The 21,329-nt window shown below is 48.5% G+C and overlaps 1 pseudogene; it reads right to left on the bottom strand.

Moving 5' to 3' along the window:
• Positions 1 to 796: 796 nt before the first annotated feature.
• On the bottom strand, positions 797 to 21,086 carry LOC136482456 (protein ALP1-like; annotated as a pseudogene).
• Between the last annotated feature and the right edge of the window lie 243 nt (positions 21,087 to 21,329).

The raw sequence follows: 21,329 nt of genomic DNA, 5'->3' as shown, positions 1-21,329 counted from the left end.
ATATAGAGGTGCCTGAAGGTGCTCTGCTTTTTTCTTGGGACATCTGTGGATAATAACATGCAAATGTGCAATGGAATTAACATATTTTCCTTTTTAATTTGGCATTATTGGGACGTAACCGTTTTAGGGAAGTATAAACCTATCACTCTATTCAAGACTTGTATATAATAAACAATTTAAAATGCTTTGATTAAAGTAGCTATCTGATGTTAGGTCTAGAAATTACCATGTTAATTAGGGAAAAAAAGCATCCCTCTACATATTGATAAATTACAACTAGTATTATTATCTTAGTATTTGGCCAAAAACAGCTCTCCACGTTAATGCTTTATGGTTAGAAATCTCCATTGAGTCATTAACAAAAATTAAATTAATCCTACTTCATGGGGGTTTCTTGAGCATATGCAAACCGCTTGCACCTTCTACAATTTTCCTAGAAACTAACAGATCTCTAGAAGTTTCAAAGAAGATCAAGCTCGAGATGAAAAGTAGTAGAGATCTGACATTAGAAATCGATGTGCATCTAATACACTCATCATCGCAATTATAAAAAAAAATAAACATGAAATTTTTAGGACCACCAAGGCGCAAACATGATAAACCAAAGGAGCCAGATGCAAAACTGAACATAAAATAGGATTTAGAGCTTTTAAGAGAGTTACAGTAAGCATGATCCGATGCCCTCGCCTGTCTCATTTACAGCTCTGCAAAACTGAACATAAAAAAGGATTTAGAGCTGCCTGAAACAGATGAAATAGCACTCTTCTCGATCATTCCTAAGCTTTCCTCCTCTTGGTCACCTGCTGATCAGGTGTTCGGACAGTTTGTCCCTCACCTTGGGCCTGTTCGCTGGTTGGTTTCTGGGCTGGTTTGGGCTGGCTGGTATTGGTTTATTATGAGAGAAAAACACTGTTAGCTGGTTGGTTTGGGCTGGCTGAAACCAACAAGCGAACAGACTGCTTGATTCCATTCTCATCGGCTAACCAGCACACCTGCTGCCTATAATTAGTGTCATGGTCGTTCGTGCCTCATCCATGGTTGTTTCCTGAAGGTCTATGATTATATTGTGCAACAAGCAGCAGACATGGATTATCCGGGGCAGCTTGTGCTTGTCCGGACGCCACATCTCCCCCTGCAGGAACTTCCATGTGTCCTTGAACTTGGCCAGTGTCCTTGGAGCTACTGTTCTCGCTGCAGAGTGCCTGCTGTTGAACTCAGCACTGGACTCTGTGAGGTCCTTTTGGTGGTGTGAGCAGCCAGGGAAGAGGGGGGTAGCCTGAGTCGCCGATCAAGTATCCCAATCTCTGATCCATCTGATACCTTCAGCTTGCTGCCATTCAGCCGCTCACCTGAGCTTGAAAAGGCCGGAACTGTGCAAAATGTTCGACTCTTTCATGCTACCAGGCCATCCAGTCACTATGTCTGTGAACCTCATATCCAGATCAACTACAGCTTGCAAAACCATGCTGTAATTCTTCTCTTGATCAAGCCAGACCTTGCAGTTCGGTTCAGCTGATGAAAGGCACATTGTGATGTGTGTTGTATCCACAACGCCATGTTATTTACTTTGGATCATCCGTGGCGTAGATCAGTGGGGTTTCATTTGGTTTCTCGTAGAAATGGTGTGTACGGAGAGGGACAGACAGGGAGAGGGAGAGTTAGGGTTAGGCACTCACCATCGGTAGGCATTGAAGAGGCGGATCCGGCCATCACAGGTTCGCCGGTGAAGATCTGCGCTAGGCAGCGACGGTCGGAGAAGAAGAGCATCGCAGTGGAGACCGGGGTGAAGACCGTGGTGGCGCAGCGCCGTGGCGGCGGCGGTGCATCCCGTCACTGGCTGCGCCCCTCTGTTAGATCGGAGTAGGGTTTGCAGGTGGGGCGTACGGCTTAGGCCAACCTCGTACTGAGAGCCGCCGACCCCACCTCTATTTAATGCGCAGTGTGACGGGGGCCCGCCAGCCATAGATGGACTGGGCGCCCCCGATCAGGGCGCGAGGTCAAGGCCCAAGTGGCCGTTGGGCCACTGTGGTTGGGAGATCAAACCAACATTCTCCCCCTTGATCTCAACTCATACTTTAACTTTAAACTTTGACTTTAATCTCTTTCACTTTTATTTGTTCCATCACAGATTAGTGCATAGAGCATGCTTCATCATCACGGTCAATCGCCGATAGATTTAACAGCTACAATACACGTCTCTGTTCTGAAACAGATTCTTTAACTTTGGGCCCTTTATTGTCCGGAAATCATAGGCTATACCATAAACCCATGTCGACTGTGTGTTCTCTAAACACACTGGGTGGTAAGCCTTTTGTACGCGGATTCGCAAGCACTTGCTTGTTACTTATATGTTCAATACTTTAAGTATGATTCCGGACTTTCTCCTTCACAACGTACAACTTTAACGTCAATGTGTTTGGCAGCACACTTGACCCGTTGTTATAGGACCCGTTGTTATAGGAGCGAACTACTTGAATGATTATTGCTGTTGTATACCATTATCAATTCCGGGTGTAAGTTCTTTTAACCATTTCGCCTGTCCTTAAGCCTCATAACAAGCTATACTGTGGGTATGCATCTTTGATGACACCACAACTGTTTCTTTGGAGCTTTTCCACAATAAAACTCCAACTGCGAGTGTTAGCTACTATGTGGGTTTCACTAAACATCTCGCCAAAATTTAACATTTGTACCCACAACTATTTGAGAGTACTTATTCTTTCTTACTCACCATGAGGCCTATAAATCTTTGCACAATTGCAAAACATTCTCAACTCCATTCCAGTGATCTATATCTGGACTGGACTTCTGCCAAAACATCCCGGATACATGAACTATGTCAGGGTAAGTTCTTACTTATAAGCATTCATTAAGCTTCCAACAGCTGAAGCATATAGGACGTCCTTTCGATCTCACATTGGTTCTTGGAACATTGAAAGTTCCCAAAACTATTACCCTTGACTATAGGAACAGGCGCATGTTTATTCACATATATACTTTATTTCTTTAGAATCTTCTCTAAGTATACACTTGAGATAGTTCTAATACCCATTTTCCTTTTGTCTCGGTAAGTTCCAATTCCTGGAACGAATGACGCTTTACCAAGATTATTCTCATTGAAACTTGAGGACAAGAACTGCTTCTTCTCCAACAGTAGATTAACACCACTACTAGCGAGCAAGGTGCTATCCACGTGCAGGATTAGGGAAATTGATTTCCCATGTTTAGACTTTGCATAAATACAATTATCCTCTATATTCTCTTTAAAACCCAAACTTTCTTATTGTACTATCAAACTTCAAGTACCAATGTCTTGAAGCTTGCTTTAATCCATAAATAGATTTCTTCAGGCAATATCCCTTACATTCTTTTCCTTCCACGACAAAACCTTTTGAGTTATGCCATGTAAACTTTTCCATACAAATCCCCGTTGAGGAATGTGTCTTTACATCTTTCTGATGTAATTGTAAATCGTAATGTGCCACTAATACCATTATGATTCTAAAAGAATCCTTGCATGCTGATTATAATCTATTCCTTCTCTTTGTGTAAATCATTTCACCACAAGTGGCGCTTTATAGCTTTCAATATTCCCTTTGGATATCTTTCTATATTCCCTTTGGAGTCACCTTTATCTTGTAGACCCATTACAGCCTACTGTTTTGGCTCCATTGGGAATTTCTTCTAAGTCCCAAACATCGTTGGTATTTATCGATTTCATTTCATCTTCCTTTGCTTCTTGCCATTTAGACGAGTGAACGCCTCTCATGGCTTTTCAAATGAGGTGGAATTATCCTCCATTTGAATTTCTTTCTTATTCTTTGAGACCTTCTAGGGCCTCGTGGCACTTCTTTCATATGGGGCTATTGTTACTCTTCATTGCCAAAAAGCAATTGTTCTATAGCCTCATGTATCACAAGATCCTTATTTACTTATTCATCTTCTTTAAGAGCTAACATCAGGTGTTGTATATGTCATACAACATCAACATGTATTAAGCAATTTGTTGCTCTAAAACACTGTAGTGGATATGTAATCCCACTTCTATTCAAGCCTTAGGTATCTACATACCATGCTCCCCCAGATTACTCTATTTTCTATAAAGATGTTGTATCTTCAAATTTCTTATTTTGGATTTAATCTGCTAAAACTCATATGGCGCGTTTAGCACCGCCTTGATAACTCTGAACTCGTCCAGTATGAATACTAGCCGACTATGCTATCTTCATATCGGAACTGTAAAAAGTCCAAGAATTTAGCTATTTCTTTACTTTAGGGCTATCGTTATTATGACTGTCTTACTCCCTCAACGATCACATTCATCTTTTATAGATCAATTTTACCTTCAATGCATAGTATGCATTGCATTATCTAAAGTACGGGGAAGTATCTTTCTTATTTGTCTTTCTTAATTAATCTTACATTTCTCCCCCTCGAAATGTGGTATGAACTTTTCTACCACAATTTCAAAACATTTAGAACTCTTGTGAATGAGGAAACTTTGATTACTTACTTCATCCACATGATTACATCATGCAAACAAAATTCGCATGGGAGTACATTTTCCTCATTACACTTCAAAACTTAACATAGTCTATTATTATCAATACTTCTGCAAGTCACACTTGCATATCATTCTTATCTTTTGGTTCACATGTAACTTTCTTTTGTTCTTAAACTCATTGAGTACTTAATGACCATGACACAATCAGAGTGTACAGTCAATACTAGGATAGCATAAGAGCTATCCCAAACTTCTCTCCATGTGCGGGATACACTTAGAGCACATGAGTCATCACATCCTTCTCCCGCCATGCGGGATAAGTACTATGCCAACTTTACCCCGCCATGTGGGTATTTTCTCAAACTTTTCTCGTCATGCAGGTACTATCACAAACTTTTACCATCATGCGAGATAATTCCCTTAAATGGACATAAATGCCAGGATTGGCTCGTGTTCAATCATCAAATTTAGAAATAAATCCGAATATTCTTTTAACACACATGTTTAATCCAATGTTGGTCAAATTAAACATGTATATGACTTTTACAACTCTCATAAGTGAAACTGAAAATAAATTCTTCTTCACAGAGAGTACATAAAAGACATTTCTCAATGAAGACTCTCATTGATCTATCTCTTTTCTTGGATCAATATCCTAGAATTCTTTTCTTTTGAAGCCATTCTTTAAAGAGAACACAGTCCCTTAAATAATGGCATTCTTTCATACATAACTTGCCCTTAGGCATTTCATCAACTGAGTCACAAGTACCCAGCTCATTTCTCTTACTGCCTTCAAGAATGAAAGCATGGAGGTCTTTTGTCTGAAAAAATATTCAACAATAATGCTCATTAAACTTTGAAATCTTTATGTTCTATTCTATATCACCGTTGGGCAGAAATAGAATAAAACATCATTCTTCTACATTAATTCCACATCACCGTTGGGCAGAAATGGAATTAATGTATAGATCCTCAATAATCTTGAAAGCATAGAACTGCTCCTCAAAATTAAATTCTCCCGTTGGTTCGAATTTAATTAGAAGACAATCAACTTCATTGCAGCGGAAACATGAAAATACATTTCTCTAGTTTAAGAGCATTCCTTGATCTTTAACTTTTCTCTGAAAAATTGGTCACTTTGATGCAAAATTCATCAGAGATTTAAACTTTAAACATAGAACTCATAGAATTATAATATTGTTATCATCAACGTTGGTCAGAAAATAACAATACCATAATTTAACTTTAACTATCAACCAACTATTCCTCCAATTAAAATTTTCCCGTTGGTTCCAGTTTTAACTAGAGGATAAACTTTTCATCATTTACTGAATAACTACAACTGCTCTTCAAATTAAATTCTCCCGTTGGTTCGAATTTAATGAGAAGATAATAAACTTTAACTTCACAGCGGAAAAAAGAACTCATTTTCTAGAATTTTATCCACAGGGAAAAAATAAATACTTTTTTCTATTTTCTTTTGAGCCAATTTCCATTTTTCAATTTTCTGGAAAAGGAAAAATGCGAAAACAGGCTCATTCTTTATTGTTTCGGCCCAAAACCGGCAAAAAGCCGGCTCAGCCCACCTCTCCGCGCGCGCGCAGGCCGCACCCAGGCCGCAACCTGGGCCTGGGCCGGCAAAGTCGTTCGGCCACACGCGCCTGCCTAGGCGGCGAGTTGGCCCGCTCTATCTCGGCCGTCCGTGCCGATCCATTTAGATCCGACGGTCGAGTGGTGTGGGGGTATTAACCCCTATACCCTTACGGCTAGGCTTGGGCCGGCCTGGATCAAGGGGTCCGGTCCACTAGAAGATGACGCGCGGCCCGACCAACCTGCTTGGAATCCCGCGCAAGGAATCAAGGCAGATTTGGAGATCAAGCAAGATCCTGATCAGTTAGAATAAGAATCCTTATCCGGCCACCTATGGCAATTGTAACTGGCTAGGATTAGTTTCCAGATCTGTAACCCTGCCCCCCGGACTATATAAGACGGGCAGGGGACCCCTCTAAAAAACATCTCTCATTGACATACAGCAATACAATCAGACGTATGACGTAGGTATTACGCCTTCGCGGCGGCCGAACCTGGATAAAACCTCGTGTCTGTCTTGTGTCACCATCTTATTTGTGGCTTGCGCATCTGTCTGCCGACAATCTACTACCTTGGGCATACCCCTAGGTAGACTGCCAACCATATTTCATCGACAGTGGCGCGCCAGGTAGGGGGTGTGCGTACTGCTCTCCAAGCGAACAAGATGGTCATCATCTCCGGCTCCATGGCTACGCCGAACGGCCTCACGTTCACCGTCGGCCAGATCACCTAGACCACTGGCTCCGATGACTTCATCGCCATGACCACGGAGGAGGCGCAGATTCAATCTGCGTCAACCACTGCATCACCTGCATTGGCTATGGCTCTGACCACGGTGGATCTGGCTCCGACCACGATGGATCTGGCTCCGACCACACCCGCATCGTCTTCAGCCACGCTGACAACCCGTCGTCCGCTTCCTCGCTACAAAGGGAAGCAGATCGACAACACCGACCTGCTCGACTCCATCGATCGGGTCGGCACCAAACTTGCTGAAACCCTAGCTCTGGTAAGTTCAATTCAAAGTCAACCTAATGAGCAGGTAACCGCTACCCACAACAGATCTACCCAACCAGCTCGGGCCAGTCGTCCTGCACGACTCGGTACGGATCTCATGGTCACATCTACTCCTGAAGGGCGCTCCGCTCGTCGCCGGCCAGCCTTCGCGATGGGTCTCCGGCTCTCCGAGTATGAAGCCTCGACGGAGAACTACCAGGCCCAGCCCTATGGCCTACGCAACTTCATCAACATGGTCTGGATTGAGGATTATCGAGAAGGATCCGTCCACACAGTTCAAGAGGGTGGCTCCAGCTCTTCGTCTGGCATCGCATCCAATGCCTCTGTTCACACCGAGCTCCAGCATCATGACGATGAAGGCGTTGAATACGATCTAGATATCCCAGACCACGCCCCGGGATTCCCACAATTCCCGTCTTTCCCACCAAGGCGAGGGGACTTGATCAATGTTGTCAGTAATGACGAACCACCGGCAGTTGGCGAAACAGAACAAGAAAGGCTTGCACATGAAGCACGCAATATTGACCGGTTTAATCACCGACAGATCGAAGCCGAGGCAGAAGAGGAGGCACGACGCATAAGGGTCCAGCCACGCGACCTTAACAATGCCTTCGACAGGGTGGGGGACAAACATGTCTTCAGGACTCCAAGCGCCAACGTAGCTGTTGCTATGGCGACAATGCAACGACTACCCAATACCCCAGAAACCCAGGCAGTTCGCGATGATATACAAGCTTATCTGACGGCTGCTATGGCTCAGACCGCAGAGATTGTAAATCAAGCCCGGGCTCCATCCATCTCAGTCGAGTCAAGCCACAGCCGCCAGTACTCAAGTCGCTCACAGCCACTCAACCAACGTGGCTCACGCAATGATGACCCCTCAGACAACCGTCAAGGCGGAAACGGTGGCCATGATGGTGGTCGGGACGACAACCGCCGCAACTACCGGGATGACAACCGCTGAGACAACCATGACAATCGTCGTGATATCCGCGGTCGCAAGGTTAACCAGGGTGGCAACCGGGATCGCCGTGATGGCAATAACGATCTCCGCCATTACCTTGGAGAACACGATCTACGCGATCGCATCAACTAGAGAGCCCACGATCGTGCATCCCACGAAAGTCATCGCCGTATGGAATACGATACTACCCACGGCCCTCCGGGTTTGAAGCAGTTTACTTCTCACCTTCGTCAAGTCATATGGCCCAAGAACTTCAAGCTCGAGAAGCTTCAGAAGTATGACGGCAAGGAGAACCCCGAATTATGGGTTATGCTCTACGAAACCGCGTGCAGATCAGCCATGGCTGACGAGCACGTCATGTCTAATTACTTCCCAGTCGCCATCGGCCATGCAGGCCACCAATGGCTGGTCAGCTTGTCGGCGAACTACTTCGATTCTTGGCAGGAGCTCAAGCAAGCTTTCATCAATAACTTCATTGCTACTTGCGAGCAACCGGGCAACAAATATGATCTGCAGTGGATTCGAGATCGGAAAGATGAGCCACTGCGCGAGTACGTCCGGCGTTTCTCAGAGATGCGCATCAAGGTCCCGTCAATCTTCGACAATGAGGCAATCGAGGCTTTCATCACTGGCCTCCGCTTCCACGATGCCTTAAGGGACAAGCTCCTCCACAAGAGACCTGAATCAGTCACAGCGCTCCTAGCCACTGCTAAGAAATATGCGGACGCCGACGACGCTAAAAAGATAATTATCAAAGAAGCAACAAGGGTTCCACACTCCGACCACCCCCCACACTGCGACGACTACCGCAACCAGCGCAACGACTCCCGCAACCACCACGACCAACATAATCAGCGGTGTAACCACTGTGACGATTACAGGGGCAAGCGTGCTCGGGAAGACGACGGCGAGGTCAACACCGTTAAAAAAGGTGGCGGACGTCGTAACTACGAAGAAGACTACGCCAAAGCATTGAAAGGGCTCTGCCAGCTCCATCCCAAGTCAAACCATACCATGGAGAATTGTCGCGTTCTCAAGTCTATCTACACACGTCAACAGGCTCCGGATACATCCGACAAGCCTAACGACGCAGGGGAACAGCGTAACGAGGACAATGACGATGAAGACGCAGATCCCCATCACAAGTACGTCAAGCAAACTGATCGCGTGCACACCATCATTGGAGGCAAAGTTTCCATCGAGACCAAGTGAGAACGCAAGTTGTTCGCCCGTGCCTGCTTGAACGTGGCTAACACCGACAACCTCATCACCGATCCACGGCTCCCTCCTTGGTCTCACTGTGAGATCTTCTTCAGCAGAAAGGACCAATGGGCTGCAATACCTGAGCCAGGATGTTTTCCCCTGGTCCTCGATCCTTGTATCAACAAGGTTCAGTTCGACAGAGTGCTAATTGGCGGCGGCAGCTCCATCGATATACTGTTCAAGAACAGTCTACCAGCCCTGAAGATAACCCAGGCAGATCTCAAGCAATATGAGGCACAGTTCTGGGGCGTTCTCCCCGGACAGAGCTCTACACCTCTCGGGCAGATCACGCTACCTGTGCAGTTTGGGACCCCGGACCACTTCCGCACCGACTATGTCAACTTCGTGGTCGCTGACTTCGATGGCACCTACCATGCTATCCTTGGTCGACCATCGCTCACCAAGTTCATGGCCATACCTCATTACAGGTATTTGGTGCTCAAAATGCCTACCGAGAAAGGAGTTCTAACTCTCAAGGGCAACGTATACGTAGCTTATACCCGCGAGGACGACAGCTTCAAAATAGCAGAGGCTCACGACCTCTCTATTCGCATGGCTGAGACCATGCTCGATGCCAAGAAGACCTCAGCCGACCACCTAGAGATCCTAGAGCTCGAGGCTCCACGCAAGAACATCAAGTCCAAGGAGCACAAGGTGATTCAGCTGGTCGACGGTGATCCCAGCAAAACGGCCCTTATTGGGGCCAACCTGGATCCCAAATAGGAAGACGCGCTTGTCAGGTTCTTGAGGAGCAACATGGATGTGTTCACATGGAAACCTGCTGACATGCCCGGTGTACCTCAGAACTTGATCGAGCACTCCTTGAATGTCAATGGCAAGGCCAAACCTATCAAGCAGAAGCTACGACGGTTCGCTCGCGACAAGAAGGAGGCGATTAGGGTAGAAGTTACACGGCTTTTGGCAGCCGGATTTATCAAAGAAGTGTATCATCCGGACTGGTTAGCCAACCCGGTTCTTGTACGCAAAAAGAATAATGAATGGAGAATGTGCATTGATTACACTGATCTCAACAAACACTACCCTAAGGACCCCTTTGGCTTACCTCGCATAGACGAGGTCATAGATTCAACCGCCGGTTGCAAGTTGCTTTCCTTTCTCGATTGCTACTCTGGTTATCACCAGATCGCTCTCAAAAAGGACGATCAGATCAAGACATCTTTTATCACGCCTTTCAGCGCCTACTGCTACACGACCATGTCGTTCGGGCTCAAGAATGCCGGGGCTACCTACCAACGCGCCATACAGGCCTGTCTCAAAGATGAGATAAAAGACGACCTCGTCGAGGCTTATGTTGATGATGTAGTTGTCAAAACCAAGGAAGCACATACCCTTGTTGACAACCTAGAACGCACCTTTGCAGCCCTTAATACATTCCAATGGAAATTAAACCCAAAGAAGTGCATCTTTGGTGTTCCTTCTGGTATACTGCTTGGCAACATCGTTAGTTACAACGACATACGCCCTAACCCGGAGAAAGTCAAAGCTGTCTTAGACATGAAGCCGCCCAAAAAGGTGAAGGATGTCCATAAGCTTACCGGATGCATGGCTGCTCTCAGTCGTTTCATATCAAGATTAGGAGAAAAAGGACTACCGTTTTTCAAGCTGCTCAAAGCATCCGAGAAGTTTGAGTGGTCGGAGGAAGCAGACGCTGCCTTCACACAGTTGAAACAATACCTTACATCACCTCCGGTCCTCACTGCTCCCAGAGAAGATGAAACTCTCCTACTTTACATTGCGGCAACTAATCGGGTGGTCTCCACTGCCATGGTGGTCGAGCGCGACGAGCCTGGCCACACCTACAAGGTACAGCGACCAATCTATTTCATCAGTGAGGTACTCAATGAATCCAAGACCAGGTACCCATAGATTCAGAAACTGATCTATGCCATACTGATAACATCCCGAAAGTTGAAACATTACTTCGACGGATATCGTGTGGTGGTCATGACCGAGTACCCTCTGGGAGACATCATTTGTAACAAGGATGCAAACGGGCGCATCGTCAAATGGGCAATGGAGCTATGCCCTTTCTCTTTGGAATTTGCAAGCCGTACTACAATCAAGTCTCAGGCACTCGTCGATTTCATCGTCGAGTGGACAGACTTAAGCACACCTGCCTCTCAGGGGCCCAATGAGTATTGTAAGATGTACTTTGATGGCTCTCTCAACATCGATGGCGCAGGAGCAGGAGTCCTTTTCGTGTCACCATCCAAGGAGCAGCTCCGGTACGTCCTCAGGATTTATTTCCCAGCATCTAATAATGCCGCTGAGTACGAAGCATGCCTACATGGTTTGCGCATTGTGGTCGAGCTCAGTGTCAAACGTCTCTATGTCTACGGAGACTCGGCTTTGGTCATCAACCAGCTCAACAAGGACTGGGACACGACCAACGAAAAGATGGATGCATACTGCAAATCGATCAGAAAGCTGGAAGGCAGGTTCTACGGCATCGAGTACACACACGTGGTCCGGGACAAAAATCAAGCAGCAGATGCACTGTCAAAGTTAGGATCATCCCGAGCCAAAGTCCCACATGGCGTATTCGTTCAAGACCTGCTCACGCCTTCCATCGAAGAGGAAGATCCCATGGTCGACAAGCCTCCAGACCAGCTATTGGTGGCTACGGTTCCGGCGTCAAGCACCACCGAGCCACCTCCGACCACTAATGAGCCCAACTAGAGAGTACCTTTCATCAAGTACCTGACAGATGGCAGCGGTTACACTGATCGGACAGAAAACGAGCGCTTGATGCGTCGCAGTAAGCAGTATCTGCTCGTCGATGGCAAATTATGGCGCAAGAACACAAAGGAGGAAATCTTGATGAAGTGTATAACCTAGGAGGATGGCGAACATCTCCTGGACCAAATCCACTCTGGCTCCTACGGCAACCACGCGGCCTCGAGAATGCTGGTTGGCAATGCTTTCCGAGCAGGGTTCTATTGGCCGTCAGCGGTAGCCGATGCAGAGAAGCTAGTCCGCCACTGTGAGGGTTGTCAGGTCTTCGCCAAGAGAATCCACGTACCAGCACACGAGATCCAGACAATACCAGCCTCTTGGCCCTTCGCATGCTGGGGACTGGATATGATCGGGCCCTTCAAACCGGCTCCTGGGAAATTTACATGTGTCTTTGTGCTGATCGACAAATTTTCTAAGTGGATAGAGTACATGCCTCTGGTACAGGCATCCTCAGAAAAGGCTATCACATTCATCGACCAGGTCATCCACCGCTTCGGCATACCCAACAGCATCATCACTGATCTGGGTACTCAGTTCACCGGGAACGCTTTTTGGGACTTCTGCGATGAAAGGAGCATAGTAGTAAAATATGTCTCAGTGGCGCACCCTAGAGCTAATGGACAGGTCGAGTGGGCAAATGGTATGATCTTGGACGCACTGAAGAAGAGGATGTATAGAGAAAATGACAAAGCTCCCGGAAGATGGCTCAAAGAGTTACCAGCCGTGGTCTGGGGCCTCAGAACCCAGCCCAGTCGCAATACCAGCGTATCACCATACTTTATGGTTTACGGTGCTGAGGCAGTGCTCCCAACAGATATAGCCTTCAGATCAGCATGGGTAGAGAACTTCGACGAAGACAAGGTCAAAAAAATGCGGGAGCTAGAAGTGAATAGTGCAGAAGAGAAGCGGCTTGATTCTTGCGTACGTACAGCCAAATACCTTGTTGTTTTGCGCAGGTACTACAACAAGAACATTAAGGAGCGGTTCTTCATGGTCAGAGACCTGGTCCTGAAGTGGAAGATGAATCAGGCTGGTGTCCACAAACTCACAACTCCATGGGAAGGGCCCTTCACGATCAAGGAAGTTACATGACCAACGTCTTACAGGTTAGCTCACCTGGATGGTACAGACATACCCAATTCATGGCATATCGACAAGCTTAGGCGTTTCTATGCTTAACTACTAAGATATGTACTCCTTTTGTACTTTCAATTTAATAAAGCTATTATGATTTCTTTGACCACTCTAATGTGTCACTTCAATGTCTATGGTTATTGTAACTCAACCAGTCAAAACCGACCACCATTCCTTCCTGGGTTTTCGGAGCAGGCCCTGTCTCCGGTTCCTCCCAACGCGTGCATGGGATCTGCTCTCTATGCTACGGGTGATCGGCAGGTCCCCTCTGGTTTGACTTGTCTGCGTCTACGTGTGCATAGGTCACGCACCTCACACTGCGACCACATGGCAAACCAGAGCCGTACAAACCTTTCAGGATGACGTGTCGACTAAACTGGTACAACTAAACAGAACGCTAACATGTTCTCACTTAGTTACACCAACATGAGTTCCAAGCTTAAATATGTTTTATACAAAACAAACAAGCTTATGATGATATACAGTTACGTTATTACAAGTTTGCCTGAAAAGGTACAAGTTTACAATAACACAACTACATCTTCTTCTACAGCTATAGCCTATCCTATTGGCTGGTCGGGGCACGTGGCACCTGCTGCTCGCTGCTCCTGACATCCTGCTCGAGTCTCGGGGACTCTTGTACTGGTCGAGCTGAAGAAGATGGCCCCACCGATGCCTGGCTGGTCGAGACCGCAGGCTTTGCTGGTTGGCTTAAAACTAATGGCGCTTCCAGCTGACTTGTTGATGGCGTACCCTGTACAGGTGCTGTCCCGCCTCCACACAGGTTAATGTCGCCAATTATTTTTACCGACAAGTCCAGCTGGGTCATCTGAAGCTCCTCAGCCTTGTCTGGATCTACCTCCTTTGGGTATCCAGCCTCTAGGCGTTTGAGATCAATCAAGGGGTAGTGAGCACGCACCATGCTTAGTACATGTACGCCTGTGTACTCACCCGCCTCCTTCACGAACTCTTGGAACCATCCCCATGCCTTTCGGCATCTATCGACCAGTCCGAGCTGTGGCGTCCTTGGCACGTCCTCTGTAAGCGCTGGATCGATAAGGTTGAGGACTGGCAAAATGCCCGTTGCCACTTCCTAGCACTATTTCTTCCATGCGTCCCGATCCTTGGTGATCTCTTGGAACTGCGCCTTCCAGCCGTCACGTTCTTTTATCATGACTTCCAGATGCTTCTTGGCATTGACTTTTAAAACTGCAAATCGCACAAGACAATAAAACGTCATGCCACGACAAGAAAAGGCGGCCAACAAAAGTGAGCAAGGGGGTCTGGAACACTTACTTTTTAGTTCCTCTTTCATCTTGGTCGTGTGGTCCCGGAGCTGCGACTGGTCGTGCACCAGTTTCTTGTTGTCCTCCTTCAGGCGATCACACTCTACGACCGCATGACTATTTTCCTCTCAGAGACGGACTACTTCGGCTTCTAAGCCTGCACTACAGCTGTTACTACCAACAACGCAACAACACTTGTCATGCACTCATTGTGAAAAAGTGACTACTTACTTGTTCTTTCCTGCTCTTTGTTACTGAGCTGGACAACCAGGTTCTGGTTCTGCGCCTCTTGCTCCGTCCTCTCATGGTTGGTGGCTTCAAGTTGGTGGTGCAAGTGTTCCACTTTGGCCGTCAGTTCTTTATTGCTTGCTGTGATCCCCTCAATCTAGTCGAAGCACTTCTTTCGGTACCTTGCGGTCTTCATTAAGTCCTGCATGTAAAAAGCTAAGTAAAACAGTTTGACTGGATAGCAAGATCAGGTGGTGAAGCAAAGCATACATGGACTTCCATCACCAATCGTTTCGCCGCCCGTTCAACTTTCATGGTCTCTTCGACCTCTGGGATTTCCTCATGAACAACCCATTGGTCGTTCTGCCAGCGCGACACATATACATGTTGTCGTCTGTCCTGTGGACGGCCCAGGACCTCTTCTACTTCGTCCTCTTCGGCCTCTTCTTCGGGTATCGGTGCTGGTCCAGAGCTAGCAGCTTCTACGATCACTATGGCCTTATCACGGGCTGCAGCATCAACAAACGTGCTCTGTGCTCTCGCCTCCGTCCGCTGCTCCTCGGTCTGACCCGTTACCCTTGGTGCTGAGGTATCGCCCCCCGCAGGGTTGGTGCTCGGAGCATTTGTGTTTGGCTCGGCTCTTCCCTCGACCCCCTACTCGGGGACTGTTGTCTGACTGCTGGTGGGCTGAGGCTCCGATGGATTTTCTGCTATGGGTACCTCCATGGACGGCTATTGCGCGGTCTTCTCTGCAATTGCTGTCGGAGCCATGCTGCTCCCGACTAGTTGATCTAGATTTTCGGTGGACGCCGACCTAGTACATCCAAGATAAGTTCAGAAGGCAACCATAGTCAATAAAAATTGCAAGCTTACATCAAATTTACAAATACTTACATGTTGGAAGCGCGGAATGATGTGGCAAAGGCACGCCTCTTCGGTCGTGCTTGCTCCACATGCTGTGCGGGTGACACCTGGTCTCCCTCTACATCCAGCACTGACGCCGGGGCTTGGTGCTCGACCCCTTCGCCGCTTGTCCTCTGCGCTGCAGTGGTCGGCGATGCGGGTCCCACCGGCACGGAGGAGCCACCTTGCTCTGTCGACTCCAGTTGCCTCCTCCTCTTTCGAGGGACAAGTCGAAAGATGTCTGCATCCTCTGTGTCATCGTCCGACAGTGTAAAGATCGCCTGAAGACGCTTGCTGGCCGCCGGCCGCTTACCAGCAGCTTTGGCCGCTGCCTCCTCCCCAACTCTGAGCACGGCCCAGTCGACGTCTTCGATCCCGGCGCTGGTCTGGGCGGTTGGGCCAGCAACTTGCGGCCAATCTACACCAGGGGGTGGAGACACGAACACTGTTGCTCTATCCCGACCATTAATCTAGGAAACACAAAGGAGATAACACAGTAAGTTTCTGTTACAACATAAAACTACGGGTACAAGGTAGGATGATTTACCTTTGGGGGAGGTCGGGCGAGCTTGAAAGCGTGCTCGATGTCGCTCAATCTGACATAATTGGGATTAGCTAAGTTAAATAGCTCTCCAATTCTGGCTTTGACTTCAATCTTGTCAAGCGCCTCTTGCCTTGTCCTCGTTGGGTCTGCGCTACCTTGGTACTCGTAGCCGGGATGTACCCTCCTCTGGCAGGGCTGGATCCTTCGGCTGATGAAGTTCCCGACCACGCTCGGACCGTCCAGTTTCTTCCATGGGATCATCCCAAGTAGTTCTGGGATCTGTTCCAGGTGCTCAGGCTTCTCCGACCAGCTGGTCCTCTTCTCTGGAATGAACCCCACGTCGCACAGTGTGATCATGTTTGGCTCTTCGCGGATGTAGAACCACTTCTTGTACCAGTCGTCAAGCGACGTGTTCCAAGGGCAGTGTAGGTACTGGGCCTTCATCCCGTCACGAAGGTTGAGGTACACACCTCCGGCTATCTTCGAGCCGCCGCTTCCTTTCTTCCGCAAACAGAAAAGATGGCGAAAGAAGTCGAAATGGGGCTAGAAGCCGCCATATGCTTTGCAAAGATGAATGAAGATGGAGACAAGAAGAATCGAGTTGGGATGCAGATTGCAAATCCCAATCTCATAATACAGACAGAGCCCCTAAAGGAAAGGGTGCACTGGAACCCCAAAGCCCCGCTTGAAGAAATCTTCGAAAACCACAATCTCACCTGGTTGTGGATCGGGGTACCCCTCGCCCTCCGGCGCGCGCCATCCTACGATTTCCTTGTTGTGGAGTACTCCCATGATGACGAGGTCTTCGATGGTCTGCTCGTTGCTTCTTGACTTCCACCACTCCTTCGCCATGACTCCGGTTTTCTTCTAGGCGTCACTTTTCGCCATGAATCCAGCCTTGCTGATGAAAGTGGATACGGTGGAGGAGTGATTGATGATGATTTTGGAGGTATTAGGGTTGGCAAGAGGAAGAAGAAGGCTGTGGCAGTGAATGGTAATGGGGTTCGGTAAAAAGTAACTTACCAATTCTATACTATATTTAACCAAGAGTTCTGCCGTTTCGTCTGCCTGAGATTCTTGGGAGACGTGCGCACACGCCGCAGACGGTTGTTTTCACAACCTCGATATCTATGCTAATATATGTGCCTCTTCGTTATTAGTGTATGCGTCTCTTCGTTACCAGTGTGAGAGGGCCCACACTGACGCACCTCCTTACAGGTGCCAAGTGACTGTTTGCTTGAAAGGACAAGAAGGCAGTATGATGTGCTATACCCGTCTACTTTTTTTTACCAGACATGTCAGATTGGACTTGACAGAGTAAGAAGATAAATAAATACACCAAATAATAGTACAAGTGGCATTTGGTTCTTCGTCGCACGTCTCGTGCTCAGGGATGGTCCAGACCACTATCGTGCTCGGGGACTGCCCAGACCACTACCGTGCTCAGGGATGGTCCAGACCATTATCGTGCTCGGGGACTGTCCAGACGACTACCGTACTCGGGGACTACTCCGACCACTACCATGCTAGAGGACTTTTCAGACCATTACCGTGCTTGGGGACTGCTCCGACCACTACCGTGCTCGAGGACTGTTCCGACCACTGCTCGGAGACCGCTCTCCTTGGCTACATGTGATTTGTACTCACATACAGTCGAGAGGCATTTATTTGGACCTTGCTACAAGGCTTATACTTCGCCTTCCAGCAAGCTCGGGGACTACATCGGTACGATGCACCTGCCGGTGCATCTCGTATTGCTTGTACGACGATTGGATTCTTGACTTCAGTGGAAATTCTTTTTAGACCCTGGCACCACGTGCCTACGTCACCTACTACCAGGCTCGGGGACTAAGTGGGCACACTTCACCTTGCGGTGAATGTGTTTATCTTATCGACCCCTACGCTTTGACTGATTGCTAGAATTACTATTGTCCAAGGGTCACTTACATTTCTTTTTAGAAATACAAGTGGGCACACTTGATAAGGAAAGAAATCTTTTTCTTTTTTCTTTAAGAGCACCATGCATTCTTCGGACAACCGGAATCTTCGGCTATAATCGTGGTCTATTGCTCTCTGTTCTGACCAGAATGCTGGCACATTCGATTGGTCAATGTTTCAATCAGTTGGAGATGACATGAAGACGGATCGCATTAGTCGAAGGAGATCGAACGGTGTGTCGCAGCATAATACATGGTGCTCGGGGACTAGCTGTGGGGGTATTAACCCCTATACCCTTATGGCTAGGCTTGGGCCGGCCTGGATCAGGGGGTCTGATCCACTAGAAGATGACGCACGGCCCGGCCAACCTTCTCGGAATCCCGCGCAAGGAATCAAGGCAGATTTGGAGATCAAGCAAGATCCTGGTCGGTTAGAATAGGAATCCTTATCCGGCCACCTATGGCAATTGTAACTGGCTAGGATTAGTTTCCAGATCTGTAACCCTGCCCCCCGGACTATATAAGGCGGGCAGGGGACCCCTCTAAAAAACATCTCTCATTGACATACAGCAATACAATCAGACGCAGGACGTAGGTATTACGCCTTCGCGGCGGTCGAACCTGGATAAAACCTCGTGTCTGTCTTGCGTCACCATCTTGTTTGTGGCTTACGCATCTGTCTGCCGACAATCTACTACCTTGGGCATACCCCTAGGTAGACTGCCGACCATATTTTGTCGACAAGCGGTGAGATCGGGTGAATAAAAAACCCACCGACGCCGGCCTCCTCAGAAACCCTAGCTCACTTTCTCCTCTCCTCTCTCTCTCTCTTCGCCGCTCTCTCTACTCTCTCCAGTACCGCAGCACCGAGCGACGAGCAGGCGAAGCAGTGGAGCAACGGCGCCGTCGCCGGCCCCCTCGCCGGCGTGCGCGCTCCCCAGCGGGTGAGCGCGCCGCCGTCGAGTGGCCTGGCTGCAGTGCCTCTTTGGCCGGAGCCCGGCGAGCAGTGCCCCCGGCTCGGCCCTTTCTTTTCCCCGCGCGTCGGCGTGACAGCAACGCTGCGCAGCGGCGGGGTAGGCCACCCCTTCCCCTTCCTCCCCTTCGGTTTTGCTTCTTTTTTCTGTTCTCGGATTCAACCGATTGGGGATAGTTAGGGTTAGGGTTTCTTTTCTTTTTAGGGTTTCACTGTTTATCTTCCCCGTGATGTCTTCACAGGTTTGAGGTTCGGTTTCCAGTTGAAACCATGTTTTCATCTCTATCCCAAAACCCGATCTAGGGTTTGGATTAGAGTTTCTTTCATCCGAATCAAATTCGAATCATTCTACTTCTTTCTCTTTCTACCCCAAGATCTAGATCCACACCTAGGGTAACAACCTGCTCCGGTACCATTGTTATTTACTTTGGATCATCCGTGGTGTAGATCAGTGGGGTTTCATTGGGTTTCTCGTAGAAATGGTGTGTACGGAGAGGGACAGAGAGGGAGAGGGAGAGTTAGGGTTAGGCACTGACCATCGGTAGGCATTGAAGAGGCGGATCCGGCCATCATAGGTTCGCCGGTGAAGATCTGCGCTAGGCAGCGACGGTCGGAGAAGAAGAGCATCGCAGTGGAGACCGGGGTGAAGACCGTGGTGGCGCAGCGCCGTGGCGGCGGTGGTGCTTCCCGTCACTGGCTTTGCCCATCTGTTAGATCGGAGTAGGGTTTGCAGGTGGGGCGTACGGCTCAGGCCAACCTCATACTGAGAGCCGCCGGCCCCCACCTCTATTTAATGCGCAGTGTGACGGGGGCCCGCCAGCCATAGATGGACTGGGCGCCCCCGATCAGGGCACGAGATCAAGGCCCAAGTGGCCGTTGGGCCACTGTGGTTGGGAGATCAAACCAACACGCCACAGCAGTTTGGCAGACCATGGATCTTCTCAAACTTGGACTTGATCTTCTCCATTGCACCAGAGTCTGGCCAGCGCAAGTGGTGGCTCGCTCGCTCCTCCATAGCCTCAATGAATCGCCAAGTAATCAGCGACACGGTTGAGTGGTTCACTCCAATAGAGGATCCTACAGCCACCAGTGACCCACCAGAGTTCAGCCTCCGCAGAGCAATGGCTACTCGATCTTCTAAACACAACAATGTGCCATCAAGAAAGGTATAGCTGCTGGACCTCACCATCATTTCATCTTTCACCAGGTTGCAGACATAGTCGAAGGCTCTTCTTGGCATTTTGAATACAGACTCAAATCTCTGTGCATCATCGATACAAGATAAAGTTCCTAAGAAGGAAACGTAAGAGTAGTTATAAATTTATAACTTCGATAACTGGTTAGTGGTAAGCAAGAGCTTTCATGCAATGAGTTAAAAAGAGACCACAGTAATCACAGATGCAAAACACTAGAGCGTTCTAGGCTTCTAGCTAGCTTTATTAAACTTGACAGCAATTTGCCCTGTTCGCTCAGCCATGGTAAAGTGTTTTTCTCTCATAACAAAACAACATCAGTCGGTTTATCAGCCGCAGAAACTACCAGCCGAACAGGTACAGATCAAACTCCAATGTACATAATTTCCATCGTTGATATGGTAACTTTATGATCTTTACGAAGATGCCAGAGTGCACCAATTAAGAAAGTCATAATAATCAGCAAATCAGGCATAACAAACCCTACAAGTCATAATTGCTAAGTCATAACAAACCCTACCGGCGCAATTCCGCCCTGACGCGGCACAGTTCTACCAATCGCCGCCCGACGGTCTGGAGCAACCACCGCGCACGCAATCTGCAACAAATCCAAACGGAGACAGACGCACGGCCACCAGCCTGCGCTACAGACAGACAGCCAGAGGCGGACGGGGGAGGCAGACGCACCTGACATCCGCCTGCAGAAGGCGTCCCACCAGTCACCGGGCGGGGCACCCACCGCGGCGGCCGCCTTCTGGCGGCGCTTGGCCCCGCGCCCGAGCACCGGCGGCATGGCGCGGGCGGGGCAAGGAATCGGGAGGAGCGAGCCGGAGGCGTGCGCGCGTGCACGGGACGAAAATCAGGAAGAAGCCCGGGCGGGCATGGACGGCTCGGCGCGGGCGCGGTGGCGTGGGGGACGCGGCGGCAGGCGGAGGATGCAGGGCATGGGGAGTGCCGCTGGGAGGATAGACGTCGGCGCGCGTGTCTGCACCGCGGCTCGGGAAGTTTGAGGGCGGGAGGGGAGGGAAGAAGCGAC

The sequence above is a fragment of the Miscanthus floridulus genome, chromosome 9, assembly GCF_019320115.1.
Source record: "Miscanthus floridulus cultivar M001 chromosome 9, ASM1932011v1, whole genome shotgun sequence".
NCBI classification, from domain to species: Eukaryota; Viridiplantae; Streptophyta; class Magnoliopsida; order Poales; family Poaceae; genus Miscanthus; species Miscanthus floridulus.
The sequence above is the reverse complement of the archived record's forward strand: the minus strand, read 5'-3'. Positions and strand labels throughout refer to the sequence as shown.